Below are 26,623 nucleotides of genomic sequence, written 5' to 3'. Positions count from 1 at the left end.
TGTATGTGGTTGTGCTCGGTGCTCGGCACAGGCGGAGGGGGGCGGAGCAATGACCAGGGCAGAGTAAATGGATTTAGAAGAAGGAGAACTGCACAAACTAAGGTTGTGTCTGGTGGATCTGAGGTCCCTGATTCCCTAAACTGTGTGACACTCGTGTTTAATCCTGGCTTTACCATCTTAATGAAATAAATGCGGTTTTGAATGTAGGGAATTGTTCGCAGTAAATACCACAACAATTCCGCCCCCAGGATGTAGAAAGTAACATAACAGGATGATAACCTTCTGTTTAACAAAATAAAAAGATTTGCCCTCCCCCCTTTGCCATTTTTAACTGCCCCCTCAGTCACTTGGCGCTGGCGCGGGGCCTGGGTGAATATGTATGAGAGTTGAAGCTTCCTAGAGGGATGACAGACTGTTTTCAACCCCCTTTGATCTGTATGCCTGCTCCCGTATCCCCCTACTTCACACACACAAACAAACACACTGTCCCTTTGAACCCCGGCCAAGATGTTGGGTCAGGAGCACACAGTGTCCAAAAAAGGACAGGAAATGGAACCTTTCCACGTAGAAAACAACCCCATCAAACTCCTGCGTCTGTGTTTCAGAGAGGAGGATGGACAAAGAGAGGTGGCGGCGAGGAGAACTGAGGACAATGGAGAGAGGAGTGCGGTATCTCTCAAGCCTTTCAAGTGCCGTTACAGACGTTCTTTGTTCAGGGTTGACAGTAAATGCAGGTAAGTATATTTTGCGCGTATGCACAGCTTGTGTGTGCGTTCCAGCGGCACTCTGGCGCACATCACTGCAAATGTTTGTGTACTTTTTCCGTGTGTGTCTGTCTGTTGAATAGGCTTCTTGTCATTGACCTAAAAACAGCGTGAGAGGCTGCCAGTGTCGCTTAAATCCTCTTTTCTTCTCCATTCCCCCGGTCTCTGTCTTCTAGTTGGCGCACACACTCGTCCGTGTGTATATGTGTGCGTTACGAGAGTGTGTGCGCACGCGTCAGTTGCTGTCTCTATTTAAACATCATACAGACTCACAAATGGCGTTCCTGCCAACAGAGATGAGAGCATAATATTCACAAAGACTCTTACTCTCCCACTCTTTCTCTCCCACTCTCCTTCTTCAGTCCCTCCTTTATACTTTGAGGTACCCATGGGATATCATTAGTGTTATTACCATGTTGAGATAAATGAGTGCATGTACGTCTGCGTGCGTGTGTATGCGCGCTATTAATATTGTGTGAGCAGGCTGATGGAGGTGGTGATTTGCAGCATTTGCAAAAGCGTTGGGCATAATTACAGAGTACGAGTGATTAAAGTTGCTGCTTCCAAGATTACAAGTTATATTTTTTGCACTGCATCTTGTGACGCCTTCATTCTCTCCTGCATCAAGTGTGTTTCCAGCCCTGTGAGAGCTGGGAAGAGAGAGGTGCCGGTGTTTTATCAACCTCATGAAGGCAGAATGATGTTGCATCACCAAATCTCTCCTTCAGGGTGAGGGTTAAGCATAATTATGACTGCTGCTTTCATGTTTTCTCTCGCTCCTCCTCGCTGCTGCCACTGGCCTTTCGTTCCGTATCAAAGGAGACTTTGGTCCTCCGGGGCTGCAAACCCAGACACACATTAACACACAGACAATCACTACTCATACATGAATGTGTGCCCGCTCGCACGCACGCACACACACACACACACACACACACACACACACACACACACACACACACACACACACACACACACACACACACACACACACACACACACATCAGGATTTGCATCATTGAGTTTGTTCAATCTGTTCATCAATCTGTACACACATTAGGCTTCATTTATCCCTAAATTTGAGTTACATTCAACGTGAGGTTTCGATTTTGTTATCAAGGCACACTTGTGGCAGAAGTGTGTGTGCGCGCGCGCGTGTGTGTATGTGTGTATGTGTGCGCTGTGAGCATGCATACCCTGAAGTACAGTTGATGACAGAAATGCTCCGTAAGCCTTCATATAGCCTTTATTGACATGCTATATGAAGTGTGTTTGCTAAGCCTTCAGCTATGCCTGTCAAACTTTACACATACACACACACATACACTCACACACATACATACACACACACACACACACACACACACACAGAGTTGCACATATTTACAGCCCTAACTGTGACAGATTCGCCAATTAAACTTGTCAGTAATTTTCAAAAACTCTGGGTCATTAATTGAGAGGTAGACAAAGACAGATTTCTCATTTCTGGCTGGCAACTGTCAGTTTCGCCGTCTGAAATGACAAGTATTCCCAGCTGACTCCTCTGAGCTGTACAGTGAGGTGATTAAGCTAACGTCAGCGCCGCGTGTCGATGTAAGACTGCACCCGCCGACTTAATACAGCTGACTCCTTCTAAAACAAGACCGGTGTGTAAAAGGGTGACTGCAGCACATACATGATATCTGAACAAACTGTGTGTGTATTGCTGTGTGGAGTTAAAAAGGGTGAGGTCACATGACTTTGATTCTGCCTGGAACCCACTGGATACATGCACCGTGTGATCACGTCAGCAGCATGTAGAAGGTCCAAGATTTACTCTTTTTTTTTCCATTATTATTTTTAAGCAGCAGCTACACAGCCAGTGTGCTTAGTCACATACTCGCGCATGAATGTTGCAGACAAATATACAAAAATTCCAGATTTGGATCACAGTAGAACCGAAAAGTAGAGGAACAGTTAAGGTGGAGGATTAAGAACTGTCCCACCAGTGGAAGCTAGACGTGGATGTGTTTTTGTGGAAAAAGTCCTGAGTCGTTTGCGAAAGCGGGGGTCAAGATGCCTGCAGCGTCTGCTCTCGGCTTTTGCGCGCATTTCCTCCGTCCTCGGGTGCGACGGTCTTGGACTTGGTTCCATTTTGCTTTGCCGGTTTTCACGTCAACAAGTAAAATATAGCACCTGTCTCTCACCAGCCGTTCAGACAAGCATACTTGTTGTTATGCAACGTCAATGAGGTGTATTACAGATTCAGGTAACTTTACTGCGGGGCTGGTGAAAGTGTCAGCCAGCGCTCAGAAGTGCCTCCGCAGCAGAGAATCCCAGAGAACACAGTGGTAGAAACTTTAGTTCGCACGGATTCTCAAACTCACTGGAGTTCATTTCTGGAGCTGTGCATCCAGTTATACACTGACGGATGTCTCCCAGTACGCTTACATAGGTAAAGAAGGTGGTGTTGCGGTTGAGTTGGTAACTCTGTGAGGAACTCTAGAGCGTTTCCTGCCGTCAGGTCAGTATAAAAGAGCTTTTGAAGTAAATGGATAGGCTCAGTGAAAACTACAAAAAAAGAAAAAGAAAAAAAGATTCAGTGAGTAAACAGTTAGCAGTGACATCACAAAACAAAACTCATTAAAGCTAAATTCACTGTAGAGGAGGGACCTGCTTAAAATTCTGGCCATTCCAGAGCAGAATACACACACACACACACACATGCACACACACACACACACACACACACACACACACACACACACACACACGCACACACACGCACACACACACACACACACTTCACTAGCTCACCCCTACTTTCAGTTCTTGATGTGGTAGGACGGGTGCGACACAGCTGAAGGCATCAGGTTCATATCGAAAGTAATTTTCTCAAATGTAGAAAAGTCTAATTACAGAAGCAGATGGTACTACAGATGCTACTACAGGTACTACTACAACACAAATACACGATGACAGGGGATGTAGGCAGACTTAAAGGAACACAGCACCCTGGGGGGGGGGGGGGCGCGTTATTTATACTCTCAATAGAGCCACAGAAGAAGGCCTTTTCTCTCCTCCATGTTCCTCTGGGAGCTGAGATTAGCTGACTGCTAGTTAGCTTAGCACAGCAAATGGCAGTGAATAGTCATGTGAGCATGCGTCCATCCAGGTCTTGCTCTGTGTATTCTGGTTCAGCTGGGTCAGGTTCAGGGTATCGGTTTGTCCAGGAGGAATCTTCCTCATCCTCTCTAAGGCCAAGTCGGCCATGATGAAAGGAACCAGTAATTATGGATAAACGTTTGTGTGTGGGGTTGTTTTTTGTTTGTTTTTTTTTTGGAACAAGTTTTGAGGCGCTGAATTCAAATTCCTGCACCCCAGTTAGGAAAGTAGTTCCAGCTATGTGTCCCATTCTGAAATTACAATATCTCATCTTTATGAATTTAGAAAAGTGTATTTGGTGACTTCTTTTCAGGGAGCTACGCTACACGGCCTGCCCGCTAGCATTCATTGTGCTAAGCTAACTAGCGTGGGTGGGGCATCTGTCTTCTTCTCTGGCTCTTGGGAAGCAAACAAATGTCCCATTTAATGTCAAGACTGGTGGAATACCTGTTTATATATTTTTTTTTGATTTTTTTGATTCATAAACTGATGGTTGACATGCTAACACCTGCCAACTGAGACACACACACTCGACTGCATCTCAACTGGATTTGGAAGACACAATTAAAGCTCACAGCACATTAACACTCCAGCAAAAATCCTAATGCCACTTCCAGCAAGTGTTTCGAGCGCGAGGAGGTTTTACAATCCTAAATATCTCAGTCCGACTTTATGAATGTCTGATTTTCTATCTCTGCTCCGTCTGAAATAATCCACTTGATCCCCCCTGAGTCCGGTGTGTTGGTCAGTCGGCTCTGAATCGCTGTGAGAGAAAAGCGCCTGGAGGTGCTTTGTCATCTTCAGTCCTCAGTTAATTTTTAATCTTTTCCTCCTCCTCCTCTTCATTTAATGCCGGTGGAATCAGACCGTTAATGACACCACTGCATCTTGCAGGATTTGGCAGCATCAATAAGTCTGTTTTTTTTGTGTTTTTTTGTGTGTTTTTTTTTTTAATGATAATGGTGGAATCTTAAACCACCTTGCAGCAGTCCGTAACATTTCCACTCGGCCTTTTCTTTTTCAAACCGCCCCACCCATACCCTCCTTCACCCTCCCCACCCTTACCCTCCACTCCCTAACCCTCCCCACTCCCTAACACTCCCCTTCTTTTCACTCCTCACCCTTACCCACTTTTACCCTCCACGCCCCCTAACACTCCCCTCCTTTACCCTCCCCTCGCTAACAACATCCCCTCCCCCAGTTTTTCACCACCATTAGTAAATGGTTATTTCACTCAGTTAGACGTTCACCAAGCAACTTGAACACGTTAACTGCACATTTACTCACTGTTTTTACTTAATGTTAATTGTTACCAACGTGTGTCGTTATAAACTTTGTTTCTATCATGAATTCTTGTGGCGGCACGGTGGTGCAGTGGTCAGCCCTGTCACCTCACAGCAAGAGGGGTCAGGGTACGAGTCCCAGCCCGGGCACAGGGTCTTTCTATGTGAGTCTGCATGTTCTCCCTGTGCCTGCGTGGGTTCTCTCTGGTACTCCAGCATCTTCCCACAGTCCAAAGACATCAAGAGGGGACGAGGCTGATTGATACTCTAAATTGACTGTAGGTGTGACTGTGAGTGTGAATGGTTGTCTGTCTCTATGTGTTGGCCCTGTGAGGGACTGGTGACCTGTCCAGGGTGAACCCCGCCTCTCGCCCATAGCCGCTGGGATAGGCTCCAGCCCCCCGACCCTTAATAGGAATAAGTGGAAGACAATGGATGGATGGATGGATGAATTCTTGTCCCAGACCAGATCTTTAGACTTGCCGCTGCTTATCCTCTCTCTCTCTCTCTCTCTTTTTCTCTCTCTCTCCATTGATCTGTCTTTTCTCTGCTGGTTTGGAGTTTATATTCCAGGACTCTCAGTGGCGATTAAAACTGAGAGTCTCCTGCCAAGAAATGACCACGGACCCCCCCCCCCTCCAAGCTAACCTAGAGTTTCGAGCATCACCATGTTGACACATCATAAAGCATCATTATTTTTCTGCAGTGATTTGTGACAGTTTTATGAGGCGAAGACGGATGACGCTGGCCCGCCAGTCAGTGCCAAAAGAGACGCATGATCCGACAGGCTTTCATTCCCAACTTATCAAATATGGACGTTTGCTCAGTGGCTTCAAACTACCACGCCGCAGGTGCCTGTTCATCATCGCTTTGCTTCAAAACGCGATCCTGTTGTTCAAATAATTATCACTTCAGTCTACAGACCAGGAGACTTAGGGCTACGTTTCTAGAGAGGAAATGTGAAAGTATGTTTAAAGGACCAAAGAATACCTCCCCCCCCCCCCCCAAAAAGAAAATGTAACAATTTCTGACATTTTGAGGCTCGCTGCCGTTTGCAGTTACCATGAATAAATCTACATTTAAATGGGACGAGCATCGCACGGTGGTTACAGGCTTTTTTAAATTTTGATTATCGCTGAAAAACAGCGAGGTGAATTGATTTCTTTGGGCGGATCAACGCAGTGAATTGGGATAATTTAAAATCTATAAGCATTGATGCAACAAATGAACCATTACAGCCCCTAATTACCATACTTGATAACAAATTAAGTTCAGGGGCGCTGGTTACACCAAAGTTTTCAGAGCTGCAGCCTGGAACTGCGGAGCGGTGTTGTAGAAACACTGACTTCAAAACAACATCTTCTGATTACACTTTCTTTCTCTGATTGCTAATTTATATGCTCCGTATCCCCTGAACCTGAGCACCAAAATTCTCTTTTTTTTCCCAAATGATTTTTCCTCTTGGAAAATAAATATAAAAGAAGAAGTAATTCTCGGGAGAAATACTGAGGCCGTTGTGTTCTTAGGAAGGAAGGGAAACGATCAGGGGCGCTGGCAGGATATCCCAACAAAAATTAGAATACATGGATTTAACTGAAATATGGTGAAAATGTGAGGAATATTACAGGGTGCGAGCGTTTCTGGAGAGGATGTGGCTCAAACTGTAGCTCCTACAGATGCACCGGAGCTGTTAGCGGGTTCCTCTCCGGTGTCGAGAACGTTTCAGTCATCGTCTGTCATTGTTGAAAGAAGAGAGTCTCTCTTTTGATGGAAACCTGGATTTTTGATTTAGAATCAAACCATGACTGCATGTTCATGTAGTTTATCATGTATAGTTTGTCAAGAGATTATTTATTCGTAGTCATGCCAACTCTGTGTCTTTCGCAGTACCGCATCATTCACCTTTGTGACCGACGCTTCTCAGACATTCAAGGATTAATTCTCTGCTTTTGCAAAAAAAAACAAAAAAACAAAAACACTTTACATGCAACTTTTTGTACCCGAAAAGGTGGACTAGCAACTAGATGTGCTTTTAGTGCTGCAGTGAATCTCTGGATGTCCATGTAGCTGCCCCAGCAGAGGTGTTTGCTCCCTGAATACTTCCTAATTCCATCAAGTAGTAAGATTACAATCGCAAATTACACAACTGGTATTCAGGGCGTATAAGTACAAAAATGAAATAAACTCGCGCACACACAAATGGCACAGTTCACACTTCAAATGTTGGTGTGGGAATGTGAGTTTTAATCCTGGATCCTGGAGAGGGCAGGTGTGATCCGGGGGGCGGCTCTGTTCCAGTTCCAGGGGCCACAACTACAAAGGTGTAGCTGTATTTCTTGTTTTATCAGCTTCAACTCAGTCCAGCGTCACCATGAGTTCAAAACACCCACTCATTGTGTGCAGCCCGCTTCTCTGACCCCCCCCCCCCCTTCACAAATAAGACTATATCTGAATGAATAAATGTAAACTAATGAGGGGGGCACGACCTCTGCATGTGTGGATCTCCGCTTGCTTCAGTGGCTCATTCTATGGCGCCACGTCAGATTAGAAAACAGACCGCCGCGCCATTGACCTTCTCACTCCATCAATTACAGTGATGATTCATTTCATGTATTCAGGCACTGTGAGAAATGAAGTTCAGGGGTTAAGTCGGAGGTCAGCGGCTACCAGTGTTCTGTTCTCCTCTGTATCTCCGCGTTCTCAGAGAGGCGGTGGGATCTATAGGATTTGTGTGAACCCGTGACGTCTCCGTCTTACCTCATCTGCTTCTCAGCCCTTTAATTCCTAATTGCCCATTGGTTCATTTCTGAGGGTCGCCGCTGCCGTGCTTTGCCGTGCCGTGCCGTGCTGCTCACTTCAATGTCAAACAGCACCTCCAGACGTGTGGCGGCAGATACCGGATGTACATTAGCATGTATGATCTGAGCTTGAGAACACACAACTGTGGATGTTTTCTATCTGTGTGTGTGTGTGTGTGTGTGTGTGTGTGTGTGTGTGTGTGTGTGTAGGGGGGGAGGCAAGACTGTGAACAACAACAGTTATGAATTATTAATATTTGGTGTTACGCATTCATCCATTCACATCTCGTCCAAGTTGCTCATTTCTGTGCCTTCATGCTTGCGCGTATACACTTGTGTGCATGCGTGCGTGCATGCGTGTGTGCGCCTGTACTAAAGAGGCAGTTAATCTGAGCATGTCGGCTGGCAGGACATCAGGATGCCCCATAGTGCATTTAGGCAAACGGCCAACCTCAAATAACATTGGACTGTCTATTCTGGTACTGTAGCTTTGCCTCCGGGAGCAAAGAGCTGATGCATCCACCAGCAGCTGGAGAGCAAAGAATCACCCAGCAGTGTGGCTTCCCATCACTTACACACACACACACACACACACACACACACACACACACACACACACACACGCACCATAAATAAATATAAAAGTACAGTATTTCTGTGCCGCTTCATCCCTCCCCCCTCGTCTCCTCCCCAGTGTAGCCTGGATTTCAACACTCTCATCAAGAACTTTCCTAGTTGAGGTGTGATAGTAGCAGCACTTGTCAGTCTCTCTCTCTCTCTCTCTCTCTCTCTCTCTCTCTCTCTCTCTCTCTCCAAATGGGGAAAGTAGGCCCATCTAATCTAAATGACTGTCTGCAGCGCTTCAAGTGCCATGCAAGCCTCTCTTCTCTACCGGAACAGCTGGATGACGGTCGCTCCAGTTCAGAGGAGAGGAGGCGACGGAATGAGAGAGATTGAGGCACATTCAGGCAGAGAAGAGAGAGAGAGAGAGAGAGAGAGAGAGAGAGAGAGAGAGAAACTGAATTCCAGCGAATTAATCACCGTCTGTTCCAGAGAGGGAGAGGGAGAGAGAGAGAGAGGGAGAGAGAGAGAGAGAGGAGGGGGAGTGGAGCCTGACGCAGTGTGAGAGGCAGAAACTGAGAGGAGAGAGACGGAGAACGGAGGGAGACAGTGGAGAGGAAGCAGCGCATCACACAAGGCGCCGTTTTGCATCCCAAAATCCTGACGCGGGTGAATCGCCACGCTCGCCTCCACCGCCGCCGCTGTGACCGCTGAGAGCTTCCCGGTCACCGCTCTGCAAACACGCCGCAGAAGAGGCACAAGCGAGCCGGGATCAAATCAGTGACAGAGACTAAACAACCCCCACCGCCCCCTCCACCACCTCCACCTCCACATCAACGCATCCACTGCCCGACAACGAGCGGACCGTTTTTGCAGAGGGGAGCCGCGAGACGTCCGTATTGCATCTGGAACAGGTAAAGTAGGCGCAAACATCTGCGTATTGCGCACAGAAAGAGCGTTTGCTTGCACTTCATGCGGCGTCCGCTGTGGCGGACCCCGACTCGCGTTGCGTAGGCAACTTTGAAATACGCCAAAAAAGCTCATGGAGGCTGTAAAATCACTGGAGCCATGGTTTTTCTCTCTCTCTCTCTCTCTCTCTCTGTATATGTGTGCGTGTGTGTGCGTGTGTGTGTGCGCGCGCGCTGAACGATTAGGATTTGCTTGTTGGCTGTTATGAGCCAGATTTGTTTGTCTTATCTGTTGTCCATTCATAATGTGGACGCAGATACATTCAGATGTGCGTTATCGGCTCCTCGTGTGTGTGTGTGTGTGTGTGTGCGCGCGCGCGCGCGCGTGTGTGACGCCTGAACGTCCGGTCTTAGCAACCTTTAACTTTTTGATCATTCTCATTGTTCTCATTGGTCAGAACCCTGCAGGTGTGTACCAGGTGTGCCTGAACAGTGTTGAAAGTATTTAACTTTGTGGTTCAACCCGCTGCGGTCCGGCGCTGAGCGTTCAGGACCCTGGACAGCGACACTTCTCCAAATCAATCCACTCGAGTCTCTCTCTCTCTCTCTCTCTCTCTTGATTGCCATTTTTATGTTTTTGGTTTCTTGTTTTGGGGTCTGATATATCTCACACATCAGGCCTCACAGTTCTTCATATTCCAGAGAGACAATTGATGGCCCTGAAACTGTCAGAGACTCCACTGGACACACCAGCATGTGTCATCCTTCCATTCCAGTCCCCAGTGTGCAAGAGCATCTCCAGACAAACACTAGGATGCTTTTTTATAATAGACGGATAAAAAGGAGGTAGACTGTAGTAACATCCTGCCTTAACAAGTTCATAGTTTGAGTCCGTCACCCCCCCCCCCCCCCCCACAAACTTTACAAACGTTCCCCTGGAGCCGCAGAGATCACGTCACGGCCCGCGCGGTGGCTGTTCATACACTGGATGTCATGATTCAAAACAGTGAAATATCACTTTAAATGTCAAACTGAAAATAAAATAGCGTAATTCAGCACATCCAGCACACTCGGTGTTTCACTCCTCCCGTTTCTGTGGACGGAGAGGATACGGAGTCCAGACAGAAGCCTTTTTACTCTCACGTGTTTGTTTTGGTGAAGCCTCCCTTGGTTTTTGCGTGAATTCGGCGTAGCCGGAGATCTTGCTCCATAAATCACATGTTTCATCAAGTTTATTGAGTGACTCTTGTTGTCGTCGTCTAATCGCAGGCAGGCAGCGCAGGGGGCCACGCTGAGCCAGACAGCAGCTGCTGCAGCACAGACGCTCACGGAAGCCGAAGTCTTATTATGTCACTTAGAAACACCAACACACAGCTCGTCCGTGACGCTAGCCGGTTGAGCGAGAAAGTGCTAATCAACCAAGCGGCGGAGGGAATCAAATAGAAGCAAACGTATCTGTAAATGTCACCCGGGTGCGGGTCCGTGCTGGTGTGGTCATCGCTCTTCAGAATGACGGCGAGTGACACACTGTGTGCCTGTGACATGCAGCTCGAGCAGTTTGTTTACTCGGTCTCTCTTCCCTCCAGCACTCTGGAAGCCTGCCAGCTCCTGTCAATCAAACAAGACATCAACACGCCTCCCCAGACGGCTCAGACAAAAAGAGGCATCGTTCTTTCTTCCCCCAAACACCCCCTTCTCCTTCATTTTGATAACAGGAAAATATTACCAGTGTATTTAACCCTCGGAACCCCTCGTGGTCTCTCATAGTTAATGGCGTTGAGACACCTGGACGTCTCGCGCTGGGCAGCTTAATAGTTTCCCCTGAGTTGCATTGCTGGTTATTATTATTATTATTATTATTATTATTATTATTTTTGCCGTTTTATTCTCTTGGTGAGTGGTGCTGGTTTGAACCTGTTACTGGGATTTCAGTATTTTTTTTTTTTATTGCTACATTTTATGACGTCGCCTCTACGTGCCATAGCTTTTATAATAGTTCTTGTTAGTTTGACAGACACGCTGAGAGTTTCCACTCATGAAAAGTGCACTAAAAATAAAATTACCTTTCGAATAAATGTCTTATTTATGCATTCCTTCTAATTATTATTTTTTTTATATTATTATGAACAAACAATGAATAGACGAGGAATAAATGCTGTACAACATTTTTCAATTACCTGAGATGTTACTAGTATTGGAAAAAAAAGACATATTTTCTCACAATAGACTTTTTAAACTACTCATATCAGTTTAGTTTACTGCTTTTTTCATATCCTGCAGTTAAAATGGATATTTTATATTTAGTAGGGTGACTGTTTTGCTTCCCACACAGAGCTACAGAAACTAAAATGAGACCGAAATTGATAGAAAATTGCAATTTTAATGTTTTACCTGTGGTTATTTCTCCTGACTGAGGTCCTTTGTGTTTTTGTGTTGAGAAAATTCATCTATCCAACCTGCTGGTGGGTTTGAGGGTTCAAAGGGTTAGAAAAAGGGGATGATATTCTTCCTGACAGCCCAGATGGATGATAAAATGTGATTTTAGTTGGACTTTAAAGGGAAACCTGAATAAATGAGAGGAATGCAAATGCCTCAGCGCGGTGCACAACAGGTCACTGAGCGATTTAATGAGTAGGAAAATGATGTGAATCATATGCTGTGACATTCACAAGCAGCAGATCTCGGTGACATCTTAGATCCGTCATCATTATCAAAATGAGGGAAGATTGTCCTGTCAGGGAGGACCAACACCTCACTGACACACTTTTGTCCTTCACGTGATGGGACACCTGCCCATCACCACCCCACTGGTGTCTGTGTAAAAGTGTTAGCCGGTTAAAACGCGGCGCGCGGTTGTGATGTGCAGTGAACACGGGTGGCTGAGTGCATGTGTGTGACACAGAGTCGCCCCACCAGTTAGATTTTGGCTGCTGTGCCCTGTGCCTCCTGCCCCATTATCTGTTGTAACGGATGTTGTTGCCACTTTGTCCCATAGGGCATGGACTACTAACAGAGTTTTTCCACTGGCTGACTCCATTTGTTGGCTGAGTGCCACAGAAGGGAGAAAGCAAAAAGAAATGGAAGACAGAAAGATTGATAGAAATGGAAGAAGAGGGGTCCCACGCCTACCACCATGAATAGACATGAAGCGCTTCCATTAGAACGCGGCCGCTTCAATGACTCATTTTAGAATATTATGAGTTTGGGAATGAGAAATGGTTGGCTGGATCGCTTCAAGGCCGGAGATTCTCCGTCGCCCTGAAGCCTTTAGTTGTCCTGGGAATTCATTGATAACTATCTTAGAGGTCGCTCATCTTGCTTTCATCCTGCGTTAGTGCTGCAGTGCTTGCTGCAGCACATTTCCCCTTCTCTCAAGAGTTGTCAGAGCAGAACTCTTCTCATTGGGCTGAAACAAAAGGGGCTCTAAACTGTAGTTACCAAACGCTTTCTTTTGATTCTTGAAAACTGATGAGTTCAGTAAATAGAACAGAATAAAACCCCTGAGCAGAGGATGGCTTTTTTGTGTGTGTGTGTGTGTGTGCATAAGGAGAAATGGTCTGAGTCCGCTCACTTTAATGGTTAGATCTGTAATAATGTGGAAACATTCCAAATCAGCACTAACGTGACAACTTTAGCGGAGAGAAACTGTCAGAATCAGTGCAAGAACAAAAGAACCGTAATGGGCTTAATGTCTGTGCTGTCGTCGCAGCAGGTTCTCAACCTTCAGATGAAATTGTACTTTCTCTCTGTATCACTTACTGTCGACCCAGGAGTGAGTTATCCAGCCATGGCACAATCGCGGCGTCTAGGGGCAACCGTGTTGGGCAAGTCCTCTCAGAATACTAAAGAAAGACTGGTGTGTAATGGGAGATCCCTCCTCGCTCGCCCATCCATTTACTGCATTTTTCGCTTGTTTGGCTGCCAGTGCGAGGGAGCAACATGGAGCACACTTCTGCTAAAATCCCAGCCTGCGTCTCAGGATCGCCTCTCTTCACTTGTTATTTGTCAAAGCCGTTCATATTCCAACAGAAACTAGATTCTCATATTAAGCATGTTGGTGCAAAGGGAGCGAGCTGACAGTATCGCTTGTCATAATGTTGATCTTTGTTGAGAGGGAATACCCCATGGTGTGGAAGCACATCTGCATGCATAGCGAACATGCCAGCTCCCTGCTGACTGGGCTGGAATGTGAAGACATTTGTTTTTAATGCGATGTGAGAAATTGTCTACTTTTGCATTTATTGTTTCTGTTTTGTTATTGAAGCGCAATCGGACACAAATACGGTGTAAAACCGGCTCCGATTTTGCGAGTAAGTAAGCACCTCCATGCAGTCATGCTTACCTACGCACAAAAACGCACTTACATGACAACGTGCCTTTTGTTGTGTGTGCACATAAACCTATATGAACAGAGTGTCAGTGAGGGAAACGGAGATGTGCAGAAACACAGACGAGGGACGAGCATGCACACACCGGTACACACACTCAAGCACGCTGCTGACACACACTTCCTAGCAAGCGTGCACGCGCTCAAGCAAGCACATGGATTAATAATGTACCGTATTCCCTGTAGGAGGCTAGTTAGCATTTCAGGAAGATTGCACTAACGCTGGGGAACTGTAATTAGGAAGTTATTGTTACAAGTTTGTAACTCACACCCACATGCACACACTCGTGCATACACACAATATGCAAATAGTGAAGCAAGTGGGTGCTTTTGACTTTCTGTTACTTCAAATCTGTCTGTGCTTTGTGCTTTTTCCTTTCTGTTTGTCTTGTAGCTTCATAGAAAGTCATCCCTGATCGCGTGCCGTGTTTTTGTCAGAAAAGCGCTAGCAGAAGGCTGGAGGGAGCGCAGGGATGACGCGCCGGCGCTGTTAGAGAGGCGCATGTGGTTTTGTTTCTATGACAACTCTTTCAGGAGAAGTTCTTGTTTTTCCACGCTCTTGTGTCTCAATTCACATTTTGATTGGGAACTATAATCAGAAAGGAAATAATCTGGAATAGCAGACTGGCATTAGCTCGTTAGCTAGGTATGCTTCTTTTCACTTTTCTTGCTCTCCAAAGTGATTCCTGATTGGTTCCCTGAAACTCAGCAGCAGGGGTTTCGAAGTGGGGCAACGAGGGCGTCCAGTTTAGGATGACATTGTGGTAAACCAGTGACCTGGTGAAGCTTTCACTCAAACTCAGCCTGGTCTGCTGCTTTTTTACATCTGAAACCAGTGAAAAGTCTCAGTGCTTCCATGTCAAAATAGCAACGGGCTTCTCTTCAACGGAATCACTGAAAAATGTTTAAAGTGATCAGAGGGCTTGTGTTTTTAGGGACCTGAGCTTAAATACGTTCTCAAAACACGTGTTTATGGGTGCCCAGGAAGTAAAGAGGTCCACTTTGTTGCCAACCACAGGGGGGGGGGGCCGCAAGCTTGGTTCCCCACGCTGCCTCCGACTTGGTTATGCATCCATTCAGACACAATTGGCTGTGGAGCCTCATGGGAGTATGTGTCCTGGTCACTGCACTAGCGCCTCCTCTGGTTGGCCAGGCGCTTGTCCAGGTGGGGACGCCATCAGGTGGAAAGATGCAGAAGACGACTCCACATGTGACGGGGGAGGAGTGTGGCGTTCCTTGGAGCGGCTTGGTAGATTTAACTGGTGATGTACAATTTGGGGAGAAAAGGAAAAATATGAAAATAATGAAGTGTTTGAAGTGGTTTCACTGGTGGGGTCGTGCCGTTTCTTTACATCTGTCGGGAATTCACCCAGGACCAGTTGTGAGACGGCGTCTCAGCAGCTCGTCCAGCCTCACCAGCAACTACGCCAACACCATTAGCGCCATATTTGTGTGTCCACTTTCTCTGCTGACAATTCAGATGAAGTTTCTGCCCACCACTCTTCTCCCCGTTGGCTACACAACCTAAATCGACCATGTGTGCCAGCACGATGCCCGTGTGCCTCACCGCCTCTCTCTCTAAACGCCCCAGCAGTGCCAGCCATCCAGAGATGTAGCCAGACGGATACCACGCTGACTGAGCGGGGCCACGGCTGCCTCGCTGCATCTGCCAAACACCCTCAGGCTCAGTGACGGGACGAGGGGGAGCATCAGGTACACCAGATCCTGACTGGAGGCTACACACCAGCCTTCTAGCAGGCACATTCTCGCTTTAGCGTTACACACAAAAGTACTAGGAACTAGATACTGCGACTCACAGTACTTGTAGTTTTCATTTGCATTAAACTGCTTTCTCGGGTTGAAATGTTTGTTCCCCAATTTGTTGTCTGTTAAACCATTTAACGATAAAGAAGCATGAGTTTTTCAAATATTTAAAGTGGGATAATCAGCTTTTCTTTGACCACCTGCAGCATAAAAATGCGACTCGCGTAAAAGATCTGATAAAATCTTTACGCACAGCGTAAATTTTCATAATTGTTTTCTAATTAGCACGATCATGACTGAGCCTGAGAGATGCTACTTATTCTAGTGTCGTAATTTGAGCAGAACTTTTAAAATGAAAAACCTTTTGATTTAAACGTGTGTCTCTGAGATGTATTTCTCTGGCACCGATGTAATGGAGACGAATGGAACACGGTTGAAAAAAATTGCATTTTAAAAATTGAGCAGCAGCATCTCTCATCGTGCCACTCCGAGCAGAGAGCAGCTCGAGTGTGAAGTGGGGGCAAAAATTCAAGAAATGGATCTCAAATTAAAACGCACTTGGCTGCGTCTCACTCGTGAGACATTGGTCCCCCCCCCCCCCCCCCCCCCCCCTACAAATTAGTGTGAACTGGACGCACAGGACACGTGTGGGTGCAGCAACTCCCAGTCGTATCTCAGTCTCTCTGCTGAAACAACTTTTTTTTTCAGGCCCATCAAATTCTGATGATTCTCTTGTTTTGTTTTGTTTCTTGGGCTGAGGATCCCAGAAAAACAGGGAACATTTCTGCTTCCAAGTCGTAGTTTTAGGAATTCCTCAGAGCCGAGCTGGTTTCATTAACCAGAACATTACGTTCGAAACGGTGAGACAACCCAACGGTGACATCATACCTCATGTTTCCAGCGTGAATGATGAATGAGCTGCTTAATATACGCTGACATGTCTTACCAGTGCTGCTGTACCAGAACTAAAGCTGATCCACAACTAAACTCTCCAGCGAAGGTTTAACTCCCTCCATTTTCTCCTCCTAAACACCTCTTCTGCTTGACTCGCCCTCCTTTTCCTCTCATCCCGCACATCTCTGCCTCCATCTTTCCATACGGCCAGGATGCACACACCCTCCTCCCCGTGCAGTGTGTATTGAGTCAGCTAGTTTGTATGCCAGCTGATGCTATAGCTGCATCTCTGTGGAAATCAAGGGGAGGTTGTGGTGCGTATGCTGGGAGGAGAGGGAGAAAGAGGTGACGGAGATAGAGATGGCATGATGCGAAACGGTGAAAAATAACAAGAGGGCGGTAAAGAACGTTCGATGGATGTGTTTTTCCACCCAGCCTGCTCCTGTTCCATCTCCCTCTTAGCCCTGTCTCTGTGGCCGAAGTGGTTTGTGGACACGATGGCCCGGCAGAGACTCGAAAATCTCTAATGTTCTGTTCTCAGGTGCTCTTTGAGGCTACGAGGAGAAAGCTCTCTGACTGCCCCATTAACTACTACAGGCTGCCACTGGACTATTGAAATGGTATTTCCACCCCTGACTGAGCAGCACATTGGCTCTTCCCCCGTTTCTGAAGAAAGATCTGTCGTTCAAAGCCCAAGATACCAGGAGCAGGAGAGCAACAGGAAGGAGGGAAACTTCTTTTTTTATTAGTATTATTTCTCTCTCTCTCTCTCTCCCCCCCCCCTCTTATCTCTCAGACATCTCTTCTTTTTTTCCGCCCTTTCCTCTGGTGACAAATGTCTCCAGGGTACGGGCATCATTTGTATCCCGAGAGCAGCTCTGACAGAGACGATGAAAGAGAAGAGGAGCCAAGATGATGCTCTTTTTTAGCTAACAAATAACTCCGAATCCCGAAATGCTTTTATTCCCTATTTGAAAAATAATTAGCAGGTTCATTTAATATACAGAAACTCCTCTTGGGGGGTTCACACTCATTAGTATCCCAGGAAAAAAGTGCTGCAAAGGAGGCTCGGATTTTCAAACTTATGATTCAGGAGGAACAATGCGGAACAGCTCTTTATCCTTGTCGGGGGTCTGGAGGGGTCATGGGAGTTGGCTCAGCCGGTCTGTTTTGTGGACCTGGAGTAGCCATACAACCTTGGCCCTGGGGTGTCCTGTGAGGAGTGCTGTGGGAGTATGGGGGTCAGTGTTGCAAGCCATCGTATTCTCAGCAGAAATGCAACAAAATTCCCACTGGGTGTTCCACCAGGCCCGTCCCTGATTCAGCTTGTAATATTCATGGATCTGGTCTGAAGGCACAGCCTGGGGGGTAGGGGAGGGTTGGTGTCTGGTTGAGGGTGTGGTTTTGTTGGCTTCATCAGGCTCAGACCTCCAGCAGAAGCGGGAGTCATGTGAAGCCGCAGCTAATTGGCGGCTGCGCGTGTTTGTGTTGGTTTGGTTCAGGGTGAGATGGCGAGGTGCACCGGCAGGTTTCACGGTGCACGGATCTGCTGGGGCTCCAACCTTCATCTGACTTTGGGTAGCGACCAAACGAATGAGATTCCAGATCCAAGCAGACTAAATGAGTTCAACAAGACGCAAAGGACATAAACACCCCAAGAATATTTCCTTTGTTCACAACGGCCATGGTGGACTTAGCAGATGCTCCGTTAATGCTAATAAAAACATCAATGGGCACTATAATTAACGGAAAGACTGCTGTATAAGAAGAAACTATTAGAAGTTATTAATTGCTGCAAGTAATTTTAAGATTCCTGATGTTGACAAATTAAACCTAGTAGGAGGAGTTTTGGTCCATTCCTCAACCCTCTGACACGTTTGCTGCAAACCAGCGTGGTCGCTTTTGCATAATTCTGCTGAACACAAAAAAATATATAAAAGAGGTTGGGTTTTTTTTTTAGATAGTAATTAAACTTAAGTGATCAAACGCACCTTTTTAGAGCTGTGTGTCTCTGACATGTTTTTTTTTTTTTTTTTTTTCCCCTCCCGCACGAATAACCTGGAGATGAATGGATTATGTTGAGCAGCAACATTTCTCACCAGACAGAGAGCGTGATGCTGAGCAGGGAGCAGCTACGGACTAAAGTGGTGGCAGAAATTGGAGAAATGGATCTCATAACCCCAAAGTAATAAAATCAAAATGTGCATGAATGGATACCGTGAGAGGTAAGTGAGAAAAGAGCCTTTTCTGGTAATTAGCCTTTTTAACATGCGGTAGACTGGAGATTCCAGTGGATAATTCTGCTCTTCCATCCTTATTCCTCAAATGCACGGATTGGATGTGTCATGTCAAAGGTATAAATCCGCTGGACAGTTTTCTGGATACAGTATTTTCTCAGTAAGTTATGCCAATTTTAGCATTTTCTGGATGTTTATTCAACATCTTTGGAATATTTGACTCAAGTTGTCTGCAGTTTTGCGTCACACGGCCTCCTGACTGTTTCCTGTTCACGGTGTCTGAGTGTTAGCTCAATGCTAACATGCCGACGCCATATTACCCTCCTCCGACCTCCCAAAATACATTCAAAGCCTCTTCAACTATCAAACTCTCATAATGAAGCAACAGGACCTCAGAACAATTCTTCAACATTGCTTCCTTATTATGAGTGTGTAACACTTTAAAGCAGGGGTGGGCAACCATGTGCCATGGAGGGCCGTGTGTATGCAGGTTTTCCTTTAACACTTTAACAGGTGATTCCACTGATTTACACCCTTCTGTGGCTGAAGGTGTGTTAATCAGTGGAATCACCTGTCGTGGCACATGGTTGCCCACCCCTGCTTTAACCGAACAGGAGGGGAACTTCAGCAAACGTTAGTTCTGGCCTTCGTCTTGCTGGCGAACCTTGCTAGTAGGAATCTGTGTGGCCGCATGTTAACAAGATTTTCCGTGGAATTGTGAACTGCTTTGCAATAATATTGTCATTTTTGGAATAAGGGCAGCAACAACAACAACAAGCGGATTAATAGTAGAATATTGAATGCTTGTAAATGTAGTCATTCTCTGTGCTGAAACAATGCCTTCTGTAACAATGGCATTATGTAATCACAGCGGCTGTTTTTCTCTTGAAAACAGAGCAGCTGATAGATGATAAATGACTTGATGTGTCTGCAGTCTATAAACCTAATTTGTGTAAGCTGATGCATGGCGATGCTGCCACTTGATGGTAGAGGTGACATTGACTGATTCTTATCGCTGCCTGTTGTTTAACGTCCTCAGGAAACTTGGAAAGTGCTTCCACTTCACTTGTGATTGTGTTGTGTATCGTGACTTTAACACACCCCCCCCACCACACACACAGACACACACACACACACACACACACACACACACACCACTGTTTTATTAAGATTAGCGCTTCAGTTAGTCACAAGCTTTGTGAAATCAGCCAGTTGGCAGTTACAGCAAAGGGTGAGACGATACAAACCTTTTGTCAATTAGCACTCGGTAACACCAGAGGGAAATAGCTGGCAGCTCAATGAGCATGTGTGCCTTTGGGCTAGGGAGGAGTGTGTGTGTGTGTGTGTGTTTGCTCTGATTATTGAATGACCAAGCATTTGATGAGTAGGCAGGGTCTTTGTCTTATATGCATTTGAGTGGGGTCAGAGGTCATGTGTGTACAGTACAGCAGGAATAGTGACTGCATGTTTACATTACTCACGTTGCTGGGACACCGGTCCTTTACACGGCCACGGTGTGGGTTCACCTCACTTTTGGAGACATAAGTAAAGGTCCCTGTATTGTAAATGACTCAAGTTTAGGGGAAAGATTTACTGTAAGAGAAAGCCAAGGTTTGGTTAAAGGTTATTGTTTGGTTAATGGTTATTTTATGAGTAAATCCTGAAATTAACGTAAGCTAATGTAACATCCTCTGAAATGATGGGCGCACACGTGAGGGCAGGAAGTTGCTTTAATGTGTGTGTATGTCTGAGCCACTTCTGACCGATGACTACAAGTGACATAACCGGGTCGGAGGATTTAACTGTTGTTGCTTAATAAAAGTCCGTAATGTACTTTTAACTTTAATTTGCCGTTTATGTCTCCTATTATCCCCGTTGTGTTTTCCCACATTAACTGAAACGAGCTATCGCCATGCATGTGGCTACGCAGCAGAGATTTCACGGGTCCCGAACGTGCTTGACATTTACGAGCTTTGCATTTGCCAAAACTGAGAAAAAAAATCTGCAAGTAACTTGAGGTTTTGTTGTTCTCGTGACTCAAATCGGCTCCACCAGCAGTACCACTGGCGTTGAAATGCAGCCTGCTTCACTCTAATCCTCCTCTCCAGAGAAGATGATGGTTGGACTGATTCCAGCACATGAACATACGTAGCATAGCATACGTGGGAATGTTGGTTTAGTTTAGGAAATTTTTTGTTTACTTTGATTTCCTTTGATTTTTGATGGCAAATTTAGCCAATAGCTTTCATTCAGGCTCTTGTCATTTATTCAGGAGCACACATTAAACATGGGCGCTGGATGGAAAGGTCCGAGCAGACATCCCGACCCACTCCTTACTCTTTGAAGGCTCACCCTACTTCATTGTGCGGGACGCTGCTCCTGCATGAATGCCTCACTTGTTCTTCATGTTAGCCGACAGATATTTGTAGTATTAATACTATTAAATGGCAAGACTGGTCACTGTTGTTCTGATGAATGGCTAAGAACTTTTATGATTTGTTGATTTCCATCCATCCATCCATCCGTTTTCTCCCTCTTATCCTGTTAAGGGTCATGGGGGGGTGGAGCCTATCCCAGCAGCCTTCAGGTGAGAGGCGGGGTTCACCCTGGACAGCTCACCAGTCCATCACAGGGCCAACACATAGAGACAGACAACCATTGGCTCTCCCAGCCACACCTACGGTCAATTTAGAGTCTGGATTAACCTGGTCCCCTCTTGATGTCTTTGGACTGTGGAGGAAGCTGGAGTACCAGAGAGAACCCAGCAGGAACAGGGAGAACATGCAGACTCACACAGGAAGACCCCGTGCTGCAGCCGGGGCTCGAACCCTTCAACTTCCCAGAGTGCTCTGCGTTTTATCCAGTTTATTGTTGCCAATTCACAGACATGCTAGTGTGTGTGTGTGTGTGCTTGCATGTGTGTGTGTGTGTGTGTGTGTGTGTGTGTGTGTGTGTGTGTGTGTGTGTGAGAGAGAGAGAGAGGGAGTAATCGTGTGCTTGCATACAATATGTGTATGGGTCTGAGAATAGAACCAGAGAAAAGAAAAAGAAATGAGAGAACAGCGTTCCTAGCTGACAGCTGTTGGCAGTTTGTGCTTTAAGTGTTGGAAGTGTGACGTGCTCTGTACTTGTGCATGTGTGAGCATACACACACACGCTGGGTGTTAAATGTGTGAGCGAGCGAGAGGAATATTAGGTGTATATGATTTTGTAATGGCTTGCTGTAGTCAGCCTATCATTTTTCTGACTTTGCCACTGTCACTTTTGTCTCCCCTGCATTGTGCGGTGATGTGACATGTTGTCTTCAACAGTTTTCACACTGAAGAGCTTCATTCAAAACCGCACCGTCTCCGTTTCCATCTGAGGAGGTGAAAGCCTGCAGTTCAGTCACGAACATCACGATATACCGCGTAGACGAAGGACCTCCACCAAAGAAAGCAATGTTTCCAGTCCCGTTTGTCCCTCCGTCCGTCAGCAGAACTTCACAAAATCTACCAGGTTGAATTTCAGCGGACGTGATGGAGGCGCGTCGCAGCGACCACAGGCGGGAACGCACCCTCGTGTACTTTGAAATGAATCCCACATTTATTTTTGTCACTGATTGATTTGTCTGTAAACGGTACAACGGTGACATCTCAGTGTGTGTGTGTGTGTGTGTGTGTGTGTGTGTGTGTGTGTGTGTGTGTGTGTGTGGTCAATAAAACAGTCTGATAAACAGGGAAGGTAAGTTAACAATAATATAAAAGAATCCCGGATTAGATGGGATTAATTATGAAACATGCATTTTCTATTGACTGACTTGTCAGTTGATTTATTTTATGTCATCATTTTAGATGCAGTTCAGGCTTAAATACTGCTTAAAATACCTGCTTTTCCAAACACCGAGCCTCAGATAAAACATATCAAGCGGGGTTTCTCTCGATGGACGAACTTACATCACCATGTTTAGCATTTTTGTAAAATACCTCCTGGCCACACCCTGTTTCCTTCAACTTTACGGTTGTTACTTTAAGCCAAAAACCTTTTCCTGTGGCTTTTAATGTTTAAACCAAACCAGAACTAAACCTGGAATATTTATCACGTCATAAACCATAACCATGTAGAATCTTAAACAGTGTAAATGTCAATTGATGCTCATTTTTCTTCGACTTTGAGAACTTTTTGCTTCACGTACCAGAAGGTGGATTTAGGACCAACATTTTTTTTTGGATGCTATTATTTTGTCTGACTTAAAAAAAAAAAAAAGCTCACATACGTATACTGTTAAATAAAAAAGCACAGCGTAAGCGTGTACCTCCCAGCGTAGCAGCTCATGGCCGCAGATGAACGAGCTCTGCAGGTTACGCAACATCACATGAACTTAAACTTAGGCAACAACAAAAAAAAAAAAAGAGTTTCTAAATGCATCACAATGGCTCAATGTTAGAAGTGCTCTGATCCTTATTTCCCTATCCCCCTTAGATCTCCCACAGACATGCATTACCATGACAACCCAGAGAATCCTGGGTAACGACAAACGCGCAACCAATCAGCGCTGCTCCGGTCATACAGAGCTACACTAAGCTTTCTGGCTGATGCACACAAACTTAACAACAACATTCCAGTCTGGAAATGTTCGCTCAAATGTCAGCAGAACGCTCTGATCAACACTGGACACCATCACAGCAGTCGCACTGGACCGACTGGTAATGTGGTTGTCATTCGCCCGTCCTGCTTTTGTTTTTTTCACCGTTTTGAAGTTTTCTGTAGGTGCGTCAGCTGCTGGTCTGATTCTGGAGTGACTAATTACTCGCCGGAAAGTCAAACCAAAGAGTAATTGACTCCCTCGGGAATTATAACCAGATCGAAAACACATTCTTGAACCTGGAAAGCAGCAGTTAGGAGTTTGATAAATGGATGTTAATACCTTACAGATTATGACAAATTTATCATATTAACATAACACACACGATTCAACATTCTGGGAAAACTCGGCTATTTTCTTTCAAGGTCTTAATGCGCAGTGTAGTTTTTTTCTGCCGCCCCCTCACAGGCGCCCAACTGATGTACACACACACACACACACACACACACACACACACACACACACACACACACACACACACACACACACACACACCTTAACCCCCGGAAGAAAGGTGGAAAATAGCAGTTCATTAAAAAAACAAAACGCAGAAAACTGATCAAGAAAAAGCAGGTAAATGCATCCAAGTGTAATAAACGTTTGGAATCAAATATGAAAATGATAGCAGGAGCAGTTACTCAGAGATGACCAACAGTTTTCTTAAGATACAAAGGCACGGACTCTTAAAAAAAACAAACAAAAAAAAACAAACGTAATCCCTGACCTTTGAGGAGAATTTTTTTTCCCCCAGCAGATCATAACATCTTTAATCTAAGGAAGAGGGCGAGGCAGGCTCTCTCCGTGTCAGTAGTATTCCACATGGAAGCCAGCAAGCCGTGATTGGTTTAAGGCAACACCAAAGTGTGTGTGTGTGTGTGTGTGTGTGTGTGTTTGTTGGGGGGGGGGGCAGAGTTTCTATGCTGCTGTGCTTTATTGTGTACTTCCAACAATGGCGAGCAAGATGGAGCAAATACTTTGGGGAATGCGAGCTAACTGGTGGTGAACGGTAGCGTTGGAGGCGGCGTTGGGCACGCGGTGGGGCGTCACTACACAGGAAGTTCTGGTTTCTCTGACCCACAACCATAAACCAAGCTTCAGCGGCTTTACACGAAGGAGAGGTACGATGGTTAAAATGCGCCTTAAAAATATCGAGGAGTTTTATTTGACGAGCTCAGGCAGCCGTACACGTTCCTCCAACAGCTTCAGTTAGCGCAGGACTGCTCACCTTGTGTCGACTTTGATGCTCCAACATTTACGCAGCAGGTGTGCACTTGAACCAGAGGAGCTGAACAATAAGAGGTCGCTGGATTATAAACGAGTGTCTGTCCAGAATCAGGACACGATGTTCTACCTTCGTATCTGCTGCGTTGACGCTGCCTTGCTCCTGAATATTTCTTACATTAAAAAAAAACAAAACAAAACAAAAAAACAGACATGTTTATTTAAGAGTTATGTTGTTTGTTTGTTTTTGGCCAAAATCAGCAATGCTGCGGAGACATTTTTATGTATGTATTTATTTATTTTTTTACTTCTAAAAGCCCCCCCCCCCACAAAATGAGTTTAGGAAAGCAAAGAGTAACTTTAGAGAGCAAAAATAATACTTTGATTTTATATTTTCTCTTTGACACACAAAAAGAGAGACGCAATTTTAGCTGTGCTTCCAGATAAAAATCAGGGGAGCAAATCATGGAACACACACGCACGCACGCACACACGCACGCACACGCGTGCGCGCACACACACACACACACACACACACACACACACACACACACACACACACGCGCGCGCAATGATGCCAGGACCAAAGTCACATCATCTTGGAGAGAAAACAGGCCAGAATCTCATCACAGCATCCTGAAATGAGATTACCACCCCAGGCTTGCTTTTATATAGAAGTCAATATATCATTCATCCCTCTCTGCCTCCTTCCCCTACAAATTGTATTAAATCCCAGATATGTCCCTTAGAATCAAACCTGGGATTGCTGGGTGGGGTGGTGGAGAGAGAGGAAGAGAGGGAGGGAGGGAGGGAGGGAGAGGGACTTTACAGAGCTCTCTGTGCGTCACTCAGAGCAAGCGCAGTCAAGGACACATTGAGACGTGTACACTCAAAATATCACACACGGTAGTTTGTTGTGTGTCTGCATCTGTATGCATGTCGCACAGTGTTGGGTGCTCCGTTATGTCTCTAGTAATACCCACCGACACACACACACACACACACACACACACACACACACACACACACACACACACACACACACACACACACACACACACACACACACAACCTGCTGACCCTGAACAAAACTGCCTCTCTCAGATTCCTGGACCTGTACAGCTAGAAGACGTCAGTCCGGATCAGGTTTGGGAGGTACGATGATCTGAACCCTTCTGCTGTCCAGTGAAGCAGGGCTGGACTCTCACACGATCCCACAAATTCTGCTGCCTTTTTAGCCAACGGGCTTTGGGTAGACGTGACGGAGGAGGGTGAAGCTGTCATTTTTTTGAAAAGACGAGGGCCAGGGACTTGCCTGTTGTGCTGTTTACTTTGACTGTCTGGAAGTTGGAAATATATCAGGAAAATATTCACTGGGACATGGTAGCCAATATTAGGCCCTGAGGTGTTTTAAGCTAGTCTAAAATTAATCTGTCTGATATGAAGTCAAGCCTTGCAAAGACTTAAAAATTTCAAGAGGAGGAGGAGTTACTAAGAGTCATCAGGCTTTGTTTTCTGCCTGTAAGACCACATTGAGGGCTGAAAGATATCAAAGAAGTCTAAGAACAAATACGTGCGTAAGATTGATTCCTGAACGCAGCCCTCTAGTGTGTGGCCTCTGTTACTGCCGCAGCCTTCGGCCCCTCTGGATCCAGAACCGGTTCACAGTTCCTATGAAACTCACATAACTCACATGGTCGTTCAGCAGCTGGATCCCGATGCTCACGTCCTCCGGTAGCCATGTTGGCTCTTAATCTTTTACGTGCCTATGTGGCTTTGCAGTGTATTTTAGTTCATTATTCATTGATGCTGCATTCGAGAGATGTGGCAGGTGGAATTCCTCCCTCCCAGGCAGCCATCTTGGATATTCCCACTATCCCTACAGACTTGGATGGATTTTGCGCGCTGCGACGTTTTGCTGTCTGGAGGTTGTAAGAGTCACGTTGCGATGTCCCCAGCAGTGTCTGACCGTGTCTGGATCAAGTTTAGGAAAATAAACCAAATTGTATCAAGATGACCAGGATACACTGCTGCCATT

At 45.8% G+C, this 26,623-nt stretch overlaps 1 protein-coding gene across 2 annotated transcripts in view; it reads left to right on the top strand.

The window, feature by feature from the left end:
• The first annotated feature begins 9,090 nt into the window (after positions 1 to 9,090).
• The window catches only part of LOC147257843 (protein ELFN1-like), a 131,247-nt gene continuing 113,714 nt past the window's right edge, over positions 9,091 to 26,623 (top strand). Inside the window, exon 1 of one of the 2 annotated variants that reach the window (XM_086212027.1) lies at positions 9,091 to 9,464. The gene's annotated coding sequence lies outside the window, so the exon portion shown is untranslated. Of the gene's footprint in view, positions 9,465 to 18,572; positions 18,729 to 26,623 lie in introns of those variants that run through there. The other variant, XM_086212028.1, reaches the window with a different exon arrangement.

The sequence above is a fragment of the Aulostomus chinensis genome, chromosome 8, assembly GCF_037954235.1.
Source record: "Aulostomus chinensis isolate RoL2024-O1b breed Wild chromosome 8, RoL_Achi_v1.0, whole genome shotgun sequence".
Lineage (NCBI taxonomy): Eukaryota > Metazoa > Chordata > Actinopteri > Syngnathiformes > Aulostomidae > Aulostomus > Aulostomus chinensis.
Note: the sequence above shows the minus strand (reverse complement) of the source record. Positions and strands in the feature narration are given on the sequence as shown.